This window comes from Salvelinus namaycush, chromosome 14 (genome assembly GCF_016432855.1).
Source record: "Salvelinus namaycush isolate Seneca chromosome 14, SaNama_1.0, whole genome shotgun sequence".
NCBI classification, from domain to species: Eukaryota; Metazoa; Chordata; class Actinopteri; order Salmoniformes; family Salmonidae; genus Salvelinus; species Salvelinus namaycush.
Window position 1 is genome coordinate 22935627 of NC_052320.1, and position 15832 is coordinate 22951458.

A 15832-nucleotide genomic window follows, 5' to 3' on the forward strand; every position below is an offset into this window, starting at 1 on the left:
TTATGGATTATAAATCACTGTTAACACACAACCATGGAAACCCTGGAATCAGAGAGAAGGTTTGTATGACAAATGTATCTGCGTCACAATCGGTAGCTTAACGGGCATTTGGATGATGGCACAAAGACGGCTGTTTCACGAGCTAAAACTAACCCACCATTAGAAGGAAAGGAAACAACAGAGCCAGTGAGCCCCAACATGGGGCAGGGATTTCCATTAGGCAGTGCTAAGCGTTTTACTGAGAGCAGCGGCTCTAAACAGCATTGACCTCCAGCTCTCGGCTGAACTTGCATAATGGATTGGCGTTGCTCTTTCCTAACACCCCCCCCCCCCCCCCCCCCCCCCCCGTCATACACCATCTTGTCTCTCTCTCATCAGTCACTTAGCTACTCCACCATTCCCATACTCAGTTAAATCTTCCTCAAGCACTCATCATAATTCACTCTAATCCATGCCACATATTGGCCAACAAAATTGTTTTCTATAACCACAGACTTTGGCCAATCTCCATAGTGTGGTGGAGAGACATTGAACTCGGGCTTTGAGAACGAATAGGACAGACGGATTGATTAATCCTGCTCTGTTATTCATTCGCTGGGTTTTGATATTGCAGTCCGTCGGGGGTCGGCTGGCTGTAAAGCAGGGCTGTCCGTGTAAATCCTCTGCGCCGGCTGCTTTATGGCGTGTGAAATTAGCCCTACACAGTATCGTACAGTTCTCAGGCCACGGCAGACAGGGTTCACGCAGACATGTAAGCAGACAGACACAAAAACAGACACGAACCAGACTCTTTCCCATTAGTCAGAGTTGTTTTCCCCTTGTAATCTACATTTTTATAATCTGCTGGTTCTAATGTCATTTTAAAGTGGGTTTGCCTATTTGCATCTCCAAGTTACTGTTAAATAATTTGAAAGCTAAATGAGGCATTTATAAAATTATATTCTTCAAGAATAAATAGTTATACTGTATATCCTTAATTGACTGGGTAGCTGTTAAGTACAAGTAGTTACAGTAGTGTACAGTAAAAGCATGGTCAAAGAAAGCATAGTCTATTTCAGCTGTGGAGTCAAATAAGTGGGGTTTAATCCAGCATTATTTATGATAGCAACAAAGTAAGAGTTCAGTCCTTATTAACATATTGCTCATCCGTTTCAGTACTGTACACGAGCAGCAGAGGGGGCTGGGGGGGGGGAAACAACCAGCGGATTGGCATATTTACATATGGTCATTCTTCACCTCAGGGCAGCCAGCCTTGCTAGGAGCAGCTCACCACTCACTGTGGCTCTTAGAGCAAACTACAGGTAAATTCCAAAATAAAGGAAACACCAACATAATGTGTCTTAATAGGACGTTGGGACACCACAAGCCAGAACAGCTTCAGTGTACCTTGGAATAGATTCTACAAGTGTTTGGAACTCTATTGGAGGGATGCAACACCATTCTTCCACGAGAAATTCCATCATTTGGTGTTTTGTTGATGGTGGTGAACAATGCTGTCCAAGGTGCCGCTTCAGAATCTCCCATACGTGTCCAATTGGGTTGAGATCTGGTGACAGACGGCCATGACATATGGTTTACATCTTTTTCATGCTCATCAAACCATTCAATGACCACTCGTTCCCTATGGATGTGGGCATTGTCATCCTATGGGGGTATGGTAGCCAAAAGAATAGCCTGCCCAGCATTTTTATACATGACCCTAAGCATGATGGGATGTTAATTGATTGATTAACTCAGTAACCGCACCTGTGTGGAAGCACCTGCTTGCAATATACTTTGTATCCCTCATTTACTCAAGTGTCCATTATTTTGGCAGTTACCTGTACATACTTTACTACTGGTGGGGGGACAGAGGTAATTTGTACCTGCGTGCGACTCACTTGGGGAGGAGGGGAAGTGGGGTGGAGGGTGAATAGGGAGGTTGTCACAGCTGCCTCCCTCTTTCCTCCATCAAGACTGCATCTCTCAGACCCCCTCTGCCCCTCCCCACTTCACAAGCTCATAATCTCGCCCCCTTACCCTGCAGCCCTGGGAAAGTGTCTCTGATTGGATTTTAGCACAGTCACTCTGTCGTCTCCCCTCAGTTTAGATCTCTGCATAATTTCCATAACCCCTGCATGTTCATGAATATTCACATATCTCCTGATCTACGAGGCATTACTGTCGTAATATGAGCTCATACATCATGACACCAACGCAATGGTAATGACTTCGCTAGAGAGAAAAAAAATATTTTTAGTTTCTGAATGAATGTCTCAATTGTGGACTCATTGGGGAATATAAACATCGCTTTTCAGTGAAATCGATTTGGGGAGGTGGAAAGATAAATGCATTTTTCAGTGTATTTATGTGCTGAGTAGTTATGTGAAGTAGTTGGAGGGACAGAGTGAGTCAGACGTTTAATGTTGTTGTGGTTGGACTGTGTGTGAGGGTTAAGGCCTAGCTGGGGTGTGTACGGACAGACGGGCTTGCCTTTGGCTGGGAGCTCGGGAGGAGCACAGAGAGCCCAGGTCAACAGAGAAAGAGAGAGAGACAGAGGAAGATTGGAGGGAGGGAAATAGGGAGAGAGAGTGAGGGAAAAAGAGAGAATTAGAAGAGAGGGAAACAGAAGAAGATAGTTGTGAGGAAGAGAAAAGAGAGGAGGCTCTCTCTCATGGGCTACCTGCCTCTCCCTTTGCCTTCCCAGGATCATTTTAGAACTATGACCCTCTTTTCCCATTTCCTCAGATAAACTAAATAAATACCTTCACTAAAATAAACAAACACACATTTATATCGGCAAAACCACCGGAGAGGAGCGGCAGAAGAATGGAAGAACTCAAAACCCCTTTAGGGATGCTACTTTGTGGACAAATAAATGCAAAACAACTAAACAATGAAAGAAACAGACACATGGGCATTTTTCAGCATGCATGCATACAGTATCTTAGATCCCACTCTAATATATGTATGTATACATGAGTAAAAAGAGCTCCTCCAGTATACTGTAATTCGCAATGTTCTTTACATTTGCAGCAGCAGCTGATGTCAGGCCAAATGAATGCTCGAGAGAGGATGCTGAACTCAAGCACTGCACATGACACATTCCAGAACAGATTGGCCATTTCTTTTATGATTCTGTGTTGGAACCTTCCTGAATGACTGTTTTCCCTTTTCCCCTTTCTTTGTGCCGAGTCAACATTCTCCCCATACAAGGAGATGCTTTTCACTGAGGGGGGGGGGGGGTCCCTAAGACCTTCACAAACTTCTACAGACGCACCATTGAGAGCATCTTGTCGGGCTATATCACCGCCTGGTACGCCAATTGCACCTTCTGCAACCGCAGGGCTCTCCAGAGGGTGGTCCAGTCAGTTCAACGCATCACCGGGAGCACACTGCCTGCCTTCCAGGACATCTACAGCATCCGGTGTGTGTCACAGGAAGGCCAAGAAAACCATCAAGGACCTTAGCCACCTGAGCCTCGGCCTGTTCACCCTGTTACTATCTAGAAGGCGAAGACAGTACAGGTGCATCAAAGCTGGTACCGAGAGACTGAGAAACTACTTCTATCGCCAGGCCATCAGACTGTTAAACAGTCACCACTAGCACACTGCCAGATATAATTATGATGAGGCATATATCTCGGAGATCTACGGACAGTTCCGTGGACTTCATGGTATAGTTTCTGCTCTGACATGCACTGTCAACTGTGGGACCTTATATAGACAGGTGTTTCTCTTTCTAAATCATGTCCAAACAATTGAATTGGCCACAGGTTCAATTTGAGCTCAATTTGGAGAATCATAGCAAAGGGGTGTAAATACTTATTCAATAAATTTGCTAACATTCCTAAAAACATGTTTTCACTTTGTCATTATGGGGTATTTCACATCTCAAAATAGGGCTACTTAATGTTAGATCCCTCACTTCCAAGGCAGTTATAGTCAATGAACTAATCACTGATCATAATCTTGATGTGACTGGCCAGACTGAAACATGGCTTAAGCCTGATGAATTTACTGTGTTAAATGAGGCCTCACCTCCTGGTTACACTAGTGACCATATCCCCCTCACATCCCGCAAAGGCGGGGGTGTTGCTAACATTTATGACAGCAAATTTCAATTTACACAAAAACCCCCGACGTTTTCGTCTTTTGAGCTTCTAGTCATGAAATCTATGCAGCCTACTCAATCACTTTTTATAGCTACTGTTTACAGGCCTCCTGGGCCGTTTACAGGCCTCCTGGGCCATATACAGCTTTCCTCACCGAGTTCCCTGAATTCCTATCAAACCTTGTAGTCATGGCAGATAATATTCACATATTCACATGGAAAAGTCCACAGACCCACCTCAAAAGGCTTTCGGAACTGCCACAGTCATACTCTGGACCTAGTTTTGTCCCGTGGAATAAATGCTGTGGATCTTAATGTTTTTCCTCATAATCCTGGACTATCGGACCACCATTTTATTACGTTTCCAATCGCAACAAATAATCTGCTCAGACCCCAACCAAGGATAATCAAAAGTCGTGCTATAAATTCTCGGACAACCCAAAGATTCCTAGGTGCCCTTCCAGACTCCCTCCGCCTACCAAAGGACGTCAGAGTACAAAAATCAGTTTACCACCTAACTGAGGAGCTCAATTTAACCTTGCGCAATAACCTAGATGCAGTTGCACCCCTAAAAACAAAAAACATTTGTCATAAGAAACTAGCTCCCTGGTATACAGAAAATACCCAAGCTCTGAAGCAAGCTTCCAGAAAATTAGAACGGAAATGGCGCTACACCAAACTGGAAGTCTTCCGACTAGCTTGGAAAGACGGTACCGTGCAGTATCGAAGAGCCCTCACTGCTGCTCGATCATCCTATTTTTCCAACTTAATTGAGGACAATAAGAACAATCCAAATGTATTTTTGATACTGTCGCAAAGCTAACTAAAAAGCAGAATTTCCCAAGAGGATGGCTTTCACTTCAGCAGTGATAAATTCATGAACTTCTTTGAGGAAAAGATCATGATCATTAGAAGCAAATTAATCCATGCTTTTGTCACGTCTAGGATAGATTACTGCAATGCTCTACTTTCCGGCTACCCGGATAAAGCACTAAATAAACTTCAGTGCTAAACACGGCTGCTAGAATCTTGACTAGAACCAGAAAATGTGATCATATTACTCCAGTGTTAGCCTCTCTACACTGGCTTCCCGTTAAGGCAAGGGCTGATTTCAAGGTTTTACTGCTAACCTACAAAGCATTACATGGGCTTGCTCCTACCCATCTTTCCGATTTGGTCCTGCCGTACATACCTACACGTACGCGACGGTCGCAAGACGCAGGCCTCCTTACTGTCCCTAGAATTTCTAAGCAAACAGCTGAGGCAGGGCTTTCTCCTATAGAGCTCCATTTTTATGGAATGGTCTGCCTACCCATGTGAGAGACGCAGACTCGGTCTCAACCTTTAAGTCTTTATTGAATACCATTCTCTTCAGTAGGTCCTATGATTAAGTGTAGTCTGGCCCAGGAGTGTGAAGGTGAACGGAAAGACACTGGAGCAACGAACCGCCCTTGCCGTCTCTGCCTGGCTGGTTCCCCTCTCTCCACTGGGATTCTCTGCCTCTAACCCTATTACAGGGGCTGAGTCACTGGCTTACTGGTGCTCTTCCATGCCGTCCCTAGGAGGGGTGCGTCACTTGAGTGGGTTGAGTCACTGACATGATCTTCCTGTCTGGGTTGGCAGGAAGATCCCCCCCCCCATCCCCCGTGGAGATTTACCTAGCATAGACTTATAGATGACCTGGAGCCAGTGGGTCTGGCGACGAATATGTAGCGAGGGCCAGCCGACTAGAGCATACAGGACGCAGTGGTGGGTGGTATAAGGGGCTTTGATGACAAAACGGATGGCACTGTGATAGACTGCATCCAGTTTGCTGAGTAGAGTATTGGAAGCTATTTTGTAAATGACATCGCCGAAGTCGAGGATCGGTAGGATAGTCAGTTTTACGAGGGTATGTTTGGCGGTGTGAGTGAAGGAGGCTTTGTTGCGAAATAGGAAGCCGATTCTAGATTTAATTTTGGATTGGTGATGTTTAATATGACTCTGGAAGGAGAGTTTACAGTCTAGCCAGACACCTAGGTATTTGTAGTTGTCCACATATTCTAAGTCAGAACCGTCTAGAGTAGTGATGCTAGTCGGGCGGGCGGGTGCGGGCAGCGAATGGTTGAAAAGCATGCATTTGGTTTTACTAGCGTTTAAGAGCAGTTGGAGGCCACGGAAGGAGTGTTGTATGGCATTGAAGCTCGTTTGGAGGTTAGTTAACACAGTATCCAAAAAAGGGCCAGATGTATACAGAATGGTGTCGTCTGCGTAGAGGTGGATCAGGGAATCACCCGCAGCAAGAGCGACATCGGTGAAAGAGTCAGCCCGAGAATTGAACCCTGTGGCACCCCCATAGAGACTGCCAGAGGTCCGGACAACAGGCCCTCCGATTTGACACACTGAACTCTGTCTGAGAAATAGTTGGTGAACCAGGCGAGGCAGTCATTTGAAAAAAACAAGGCTGTTGAGTGTGCCGATAAGGATACGGTGATTGACAGAGTCGAAAGCCATGGCCAGGTCGATGAAGACGGCTGAAGCGACAAGAATGCTTTATGAAATGTCCCATTATAATGTTGTTCACCACTGTAGAACATCAAGAGTCGGCAGAGGTGTGTCCATTTTTGTTCATCAAAGTCTTCAATTCTTTGTAAGAGAGGACCTTTCATAGAAATTCCCTTCTGTAAATTGTTTGGTGGTAAAACAGTGCTAATTGGATGCGTGTATTGGCCACCCGGTACTGACATTGGTAGTTTTATTGATGTCCTCGCATCAACCTTGGATTTGATTAATAATGAAGACAACATTTGTTTTCTATTGGGTGACTTCAACAATTTATTTAAAAGTGAGAACCACTCACTAACATTGGACTTTTTGAATACTTTATACTCCAGCTATCTACATCCCCTCATCTACAAGCCCACAAGTGTAACCAGTTCATCTGCCACCTTTTTCTTTACAAATTCTTTGAATAACGTGGCTGAAACAGGTATACTTAATACTGACATTTTGGATCATTTTCCAATATTCCACTTCTCGTTGGCAGCTGGAAATGAACAGATGGCAATGGATAGTAGCATATTTTTTTTATTTAAAAGTAATTTAAAAGTAAATATTTAAAAGTAATTGAGCGCTTTCAAATGTTGATTGATGATATTTAATGGGAAAAATGTTTAGAATCATCCCAATGTGGAGTCTGCTTACCAGACTTTTCTCACATCCTTCAATTCTGTATTTCCCTGCTTTCCCTTAGTTAGACTTAGTAAGAGGGCAGCAAATGGGTTCTGGAAACCTTGGTTTACAACCGGTCTCAAAAGAATCCTCAGTAAAAATAAATACAACTTTTTTTTTTTATAGAAGTGTCTCACAAATCCAACCCCCCCAATTTCAAAAAGCATAAAAACTAAATTTACCCATCTACTTCGGATATCCCAAAATTATATATTTTATTAGCAAATTCCAAGACTCTTCAAAAATGTAAAGTCAACTTGGAAAATCATCAATCAACTGTTGAATAAGAAAAAGGCTTCTACAGCTATCCCATGTCAATTTATTGTTGGAAATAAGACCTATAGTGATCCTGATGTTATCTCCTGTGAATTGAATACGTTTTTTGTGAATGTGGGTTCCTTTCTGTCAAAAAATCTCTTGGATTAAGGGACATTTCCCTTCTCTGCTTCAATTTGATCCACCTGATGTAGTGAAGGTGGTGTAGGTACTTAGAAAATTAAAGATATCAGCAGCAGCTCATGATGAGATTGGTGCCACTTTGGTGAAATTAGTGTCTTGATTATTGAGCCTCTAACGCAAATGGTCACTAACCGGTCGGTCGATTTCCAAGACATTTCTAGTCGATCATCAAACATTTCTGTAAAAAAGACAGGACTTGCATTCTTATTTTTTTTATTCGTTATGTGCGGTTGGCGGTAGGTGCACTTGATTCAGCAGCCCTGGCGCCGGGAAGGCAAAGTGTTCCCATTTTGAACCCTTTCATGTGTCTGAAGGTAGAACTCCGCCTACCCGGCAGGGCCAGAGTGCGAATCCAGTGAACCTACAGGCCAGATAGCTCAGATCACCATGTCTGCACAGTTTCTTCGAGCCATAGACTATAAAAAGAAGTCTCGAACGCACAGTAAAGTTGATACTGAGATTACAAAACTTTTAAAACAATGACTAGAGAAACTCAACGAATATAGCAAAGAGCTTCTGGTTTTATGAGTAAGTTCATGTTTAAGTTGCTATTGAGCACTGTTAACACTTTTATAAGCCATAAAATGTGCATTCTCCCTAACGCCACTCACGCTACAACTAGCACTGCAGCTGCAATGAATGAGGATAACAAAGTGTTCCGATAAACTTGCATTGTTATTATTAGCGGCTTGTGTCTTTTTTATATTGAGGAATATTTAACTTTCTCTGAGTAACAACATGAATTGGTGCAGAAAAACACCCCCAAAGCATGTTTCCACCTCCATGTTTGACGGTGGGGATGGTGTTCTTGGGGTCATAGGCAGCATTCCTCCTCCTCCAAACACGGCGAGTTGAGTTGATGCCAAAGAGCTCCATTTTGGTCTCATCTGACCACAACACTTTCACCCAGTTGTCCTCTGAATCATTCAGATGTTCATTGGCAAACTTCAGACGGGCATGTATATGTGCTTTCTTGAGCAGGGGGACCTTGCGGGCGCTGCAGGATTTCAGTCCTTCACAGCGTCGTGTGTTACCAATTGTCGTGTGTTACCATCCACATCGATGGGGCTGTAGTGGAGCGGGACGAGTGCTTCAAGTTCCTCTGTCTTTTTATACATGGTTATAACATCTACAGAAAATACAGAAATGCGCAAGGTGGAGTTGTTGCCGTTTATATTCAGAACCATATTCCTGTAAAGCTTAAAGAGGATCTCATGTTAAATACTGTTGAAGTAATATGGCTACAGGTTCATTTACATCACCGAAATCCCATTCTGGTGGAAAGCTGCTATAGACCACCAAGTGCTAACAGTCGTTATCTGGATAACGTGTGAAATGCTTGATAATGTATGTGATATCAACAGAAAGTATATTTTCTAGGTGATTTAAATATTGACTGGCTTTCATCAAGCTGCCCACTCATGAAAAAGCTGCAACCTGGTTTAGGTTATCAGTCAACCTACCAGAGTTATTACAAACTGCATAGGAATTAAATCAACAACAAATTTTGATCACATCTTTACTAATGCTGCAGAAATTTGCTTTAAAGCAGTTTCCAAATCTATCGGATGTAGTGATCACAATATAGTAGCCATATCTAGGAAAACCGAAGTTCCAAAGGCTGGGCCTAATATAAGAGGTATAAGAGGTCATACAATAAGTTTTGTAGTGACTCCGATGTTGTTGATGTAAAGAATATTTGTTGGTCTGTGGTGTGTAACGAGGAGAAACCAGATGCTGCACTTTACACATTTATGAAAATGCTTATTCCAGGTACTAATAAACATGCACCCATTGAGAAAATGACAAAAAACTGTTGAGGAATTTAACATTTGTATGGTTGAGAGGGATGAGGCAAAAGGAATGGCAAATAAATCTGTCTGCACAACCGATTGGCAAATGTACTGCAAACTGAGAAATCAAGTGACTAAACTGAATAAAAAAGAAATGACACTATGAAACAAAGATAAATGACAAAGAATGATAGTAAAAAGCCGCGGAGCACTTTCAATTCAATTTTGGGCAAAAAAGCTAACTAAGCTCCATCATTCATTGAATCAGATGGCTCATTCATCACAAAACCCACTGATAATGCTATTTACTTTATTGAAACTAACTGCAGCTCTTTGTTAAGTGTTGCGGGTGATTTTATTCACTGTAGTAGCTTATGTTTATAGTGTTGAGTTATCCGCATACAAAGACACAGTCTTTACTCAAGGGCAGTGCCATTTCATGAGTAAAGATTGAAAAAAGGGGCCTAGACAGCCACCCTGGGAATTCCTATTTGTACCTGGATTATGTTGGAGAGGCTTCCATGAAAGAACACCCTCTGCGTTCTGTTAACACATACGTTTTTCCAGCAGCAGACTATGATCTCTAATGACAACAGCCGCACTGAAGTCTAACAAAACAACTCCCCTAATATTTTTATCATAATTTTCCTTTCAGCCAATCATCAGTTATTCATGAAAGTGCCATGCTTGTTGAATGTCCTTCCCTATAAGTATGCTGGGAGTCTATTGTCAATTTGTTTACAGTAAAATAGCATTGTATCTGGTCAAACACCATTTTTTCCAAAAGTTTACTAAGGGTTGGTAACAGGCTGATTGGTCATCTATATGAGCCAGTGAAGTTGGCTTTACTACTCTTGCGTAACATAATTACTTTTGCTTCCCTCCAGGCCTGAGGGTGCACACTTTCAATTAGGCTTAGATTGAAATCAAATCAAATAGTTGTCACATGTGCCAAATACAAATACATACACACAGCTCGGACACCCATGCATACCCCACAAGACATGCTACCAAAGGTCTGTTCACAATCCCCAAGTTAGTATAGGAAATGGCGCCAACAGACAGGGCAGCTGTGCTTCTAGCTCCTAGGCAACTTTGAACCATTTTGTTTTTTTATGTGTCATTTCTTACATTATTAGCCCAGACAATTTTTTGTGTTATTACATACAGCTGGGAAGAACTTTTGGATATCAGAGCGGCGGTAACATCATCCACCGCTTCCGAGTATATTACCCGCTAATGTTCAGTATCTGGATAATAAAGTTGACGAGCTCAGGGAGAGGATTTCCATCCAGAGAGACATTAGGGATGGTAAAATACTCATCCATACAGCCACAGACAGGAATAAAGAACTCTCTGGGAAGAAGGAGGGCGGGGATGTATGTTTCATGATTAACTACTCATGGTGTGATTGTGATAACATACAGGAACTCAAGTCCATTTGTTCCCCCGACCTGAAATACCTCACAATCAAATGCCGATCACATTACATCCCAAGAGAATTCTCTTCGGTTATCGTCATAGCCGTGTATATTCCCCCTCAAGCCGATACCACGACGGCCTTCAAAGAACTTCACTGGACTTTATGCAAACTGGAAACCACATATCCTGAGGCCGCATTTATAGTAGCTGGGGATTTTAACAAAGCAAATTTGAGGAAAATGCTACCGAAGTTCGATCAACACATTGACTGTAGTACTCGCGCTGCTAAAACACTCGACCACTGCTACTCCAACAAGGCCGTCCCCCGCCCTCCCTTTGGCAAATCTGAACTCCATTTAGCTCCTTCCTTCCTATAGGCAGAAACTCAAACAGGAAGTACCCATGCTAAGAACTATTAAACACTGGTCTGACCAAAGTGGAGATGCAATTCAGCGGCTCAGACACAAGACGTATGTTGAAGGGTCTACAGACAATCACAAACTACCAAGGGAAAACCAGCCACGTCACGGACACCGACGTCTTGCTTCCAGACAAGCTAAACACCTTCTTCGCCCGCTTTGAGGATAACACAGTGCTACCGACGCGGCCCGCTACCAAGGACTGTGGGCTCTCCTTCTCCGTGGACGACGTGAGTAAGACATTTAAGCGTGTTAACCCTCGCAAGGCTGCCGGCCCAGACGGCATCCCTAGCCGCGTCCTCAGAGCATGCGCAGACCAGCTGGCTGGATTGTTTACGGACATATTCAATCTCTCCCTATCCCAGTTTGCCATCCCCACATGCTTCAAGATGTCCACCATTGTTCCTGTATCCAAGAAAGCAAAGGTAACTGAACTAAATGACTATCGCTCCGTGGCACTCCCTTCTGTTATCATGAAGTGCTTTGAGAGACTGGTCAATGATCATATCACCTCTACCTTACGTGACACCCTAGACACAGTTCAATTTGCTTACCGCCCCAATAGATCCACAGACGATGTAATCACCATCGCACTGCACACAGCCCTAACCCATCTGGAAAAGATGAAAACCTATGTAAGAATGCTGTTCATTGACTATAGATCAGCATTCAACACCATAGTAACCTCCAAGCTCATCATTAAGCTTGAGGCCTTGAGTCTGAACCCCGCCCTATGCAACCTCGTCCTGGACTTCATGACGGGCCGCCCCCAGGTGGTGAAGGTAGGAAACAACACCTCCACTTTGCTGATCCTCAACACTGGGGCCCCACAAGGGTGCGTGCTCAGCCCCCTCCTGTACTCCCTGTTCACCCATGACTGCATGGCCACGCAACTCATTCTGTCGGGATGTATCACCGCCTGCACTGCCCTCTCCAGAGGGTGGTGCGGTCTGCCCAACGCATCACCGGGGGTAAACTACCTGCCATCCAGGACACCTACAGCACCCAATGGCACAGGAAGGCCAAAAAGATCATCAAGGACAACAACCACCCAAGCCACTGCCTGTTCACCCCACTATCATCCAGAAGGCGAGGTCAGTACAGGTGCATCAAAGCTGGGACCGAGAGACTGAAAAAAAAGCTTCTAACTCAAGGCCATCAGACTGTTAAATAGCCATCACTGGCACATTAGAGGCTGCTGCCCTATATACATAGGCTTGACATCACTTGCCACCTTAACAATGTTTACATATTCTGCATTACTCATCTCATTATGTATATACTGTATTCTACTCCATCTATCTTAGTCTTTGCTGCTCTCACATTGCTAGTCCAAATATTTATATATTTTTTATTCCTTTACTTTAGATTTGTGTGTATTGTTTTGAATTTGTTAGATATTACTGCACTGTTGGAGCTAGAAACATAAGCATTTCGCTACACCCGCAATAACATCTGTTAACACGTACACTACCGTTGAAAAGTTTGGGGTCACTTAGAAATGTCCTTGTTTTTGAAAGATAAGCAATTATTTTGTCCATTAAAACAACATCAAATTGATCAGAAATACAGTGTAGACGTTGTTAATGTTGTAAATTACTATTTTAGCTGGAAACGGCAAATTTTTTATGGAATATCTACATAGGCCCATTATCAGAAACCATCACTCCTGTGTTCTAATGGCACGTTTGGTTAGCTAATCCAAGTTTATAATTTTAAAAGGCTAATTGATCATTAGAAAACCCTTTTGCAATTATGTTAGCACAGCTGAAAACTGTTGTTCTAATGAAAGAAGCAATAAAACTGGTCTTCTTTAAACTAGTTGAGTATCTGGAGCATCAGTATTTGTGGGTTCGATTACAGGCTCAAAATGGCTAGAAACAATTAACTTTTTTCTGAAACTCATCAGTCTATTCTTGTTCTGAGAAATGAAGGCTATTCCATATGAGAAATTCCCAAGAAACTGAAGATCTCATACATCGCTGTGTACTACTCCCTTCACAGAACACAGACTGGTGTTTGCAGGTATTATTTAATGAAGCTGCCAGTTGAAGACTTGTGAGGGGTCCGTTTCTCAAACTAGACAATCTAATGTACTTAGTGCTCAGTTGTGCACCGGGGCCTCCCACTCATTCTATTCTGGTTAGAGCCAGTTCTCTCTGTTTTGTGAAGGGAGTAGTACACAGCGTTGTACGAGATTTCAGTTTCTTGGCAATTTCTTGCATGGATTAACATTAATTTCTCAGAACAAGAATAGACTGACGAGTTTCAGAAGAAAGTTATTTGTTTCTGGCCATTTTGAGTCTGTAATCAAACCCACAAATGCTGATGCTTCAGATAGTCAACTAGTCTAAAGAAGGCCAGTTTCATTGCTTTTTTAAACAGAACAGTTTACAGCTGTGCTAACATAAATGCAAAAGGGTTTTCTAATGATCAATTAGCCTTTTAAAATGATAAACTTGGATTAGCTAACAGCGTGCCATTGGAACATTTACAACATTAACGTCTACACTGTATTTCTGATCAATTTGATGTTATTTTAATGGACTTTTTTGTTGTTGCTTTTCTTTCAAAAACAAGGACATTTCTAAGCGACCCCAAACTTTTGAACGGTAGTGTATATACAGTGGGGCAAAAAAGTATTTAGTCAGCCACCAATTGTGCAACTTTTCCCACTTAAAAAGATGAGAGAGGCCTGTAATTTTCATCATAGGTACACTTCAACTATGACAGACAAAATGAGGGAAAAAAATCCAGAAAATCACATTGTAGGATTTTTAATGAATTTATTTGCAAATTATGGTGGAAAATAAGTATTTGGTCAATAACAAAAGTTTATCTCAATACTTTGTTATATACCCTTTGTTGGCAATGACAGAGGTCAAACGTTTTCTGTAAGTCTTTACAAGGTTTTCACACACTGTTACTGGTATTTTGGCCCATTCCTCCATGCAGATCTCCTCTAGAGCAGTGATGTTTTGGGGCTGTTGCTGGGCAACACGGACTTTCAACTCCCTCCAAAGATTTTCTATGGGGTTGAGATCTGGAGACTGGCTAGGCCACTCCAGGACCTTGAAATGCTTCTTACGAAGCCACTCCTTCGTTGCCCGGGCGGTGTGTTTGGGATCATTGTCATGCTGAAAGACCCAGCCACGTTTCATCTTCAATGCCCTTGCTGATGGAAGGAGGTTTTCACTCAAAATCTCACGATACATGGCCCCATTCATTCTTTCCTTTACACGGATTAGTCGTCCTGGTCTCTTTGCAGAAAAACAGCCCCAAAGCATGATGTTTCCACCCCCATGCTTCACAGTAGGTATGGTGTTCTTTGGATGCAACTCAGCATTCTTTGTCCTCCAAACACGACGAGTTGAGTTTTTACCAAAAAGTTATATTTTGGTTTCATCTGACATTCTCCCAATCTTCTTCTGGATCATCCAAATGCTCTCTAGCAAACTTCAGACGGGCCTGGACATGTACTGACTTAAGCAGGGGGACACGTCTGGCACTGCAGGATTTGAGTCCCTGGCGGCGTAGTGTGTTTCTGATGGTAGGCTTTGTTACTTTGGTCCCAGCTCTCTGCAGGTCATTCACTAGGTCCCCCCGTGTGGTTCTGGGATTTTTGCTCACCGTTCTTGTGATCATTTTGACCCCACGGGGTGAGATCTTGCGTGTAGCCCCAAATCGAGGGAGATTATCAGTGGTCTTGTATGTCTTCCATTTCCTAATAATTGCTCCCACAGTTGATTTCTTCAAACCAAGCTGCTTACCTATTGCAGATTCAGTCTTCCCAGCCTGGTGCAGGTCTACAATTTTGTTTCTGGTGTCCTTTGACAGCTCTTTGGTCTTGGCCATAGTGGAGTTTGGAGTGTGACTGTTTGAGGTTGTGGACAGGTGTCTTTTATACTGATAACAAGTTCAAACAGGTGCCATTAATACAGGTAACGAGTGGAGGACAGAGGAGCCTCTTAAAGAAGAAGTTACAGGTCTGTGAGAGCCAGAAATCTTGCTTGTTTGTAGGTGACCAAATACTTATTTTCCACAATAATTTGCAAATAAATTCATTAAAAATCCTACAATGTGATTTTCTGGATTTTTTTCCCTCATTTTGTCTGTCATAGTTGAAGTGTACCTATGATGAAAATTACAGGCCTCTCTTATCTTTTTAAGTGGGAGAACTTGCACAATTGGTGGCTGACTAAATACTTTTTTCCCCCACTGTATGTGACCAATACAATTGGATTTGAATAGACTATGGGAGGTGTACTGTACTACATAGAGCCATGGCTACATGGAACTCTATTCCACATCAGGTAACTGATGCAAGCAGTAGAATCAGATTTAAAAAACAGATTAAAATACACCTCATGGAACAGTGGGGACTGTGAAGAGAGACACAGGCACAGACACAAATACAATACACACATGATAAAGACA

The 15832-nt window shown here is 42.8% G+C and overlaps 1 protein-coding gene across 5 annotated transcripts in view; it reads right to left on the reverse strand.

Annotated features, from left to right (window-relative positions):
- The window catches only part of LOC120059279 (E3 ubiquitin-protein ligase MIB2-like), a 100180-nt gene that overhangs the window by 10943 nt on the left and 73405 nt on the right, over window positions 1-15832 (reverse strand). The window lies entirely within an intron of this gene.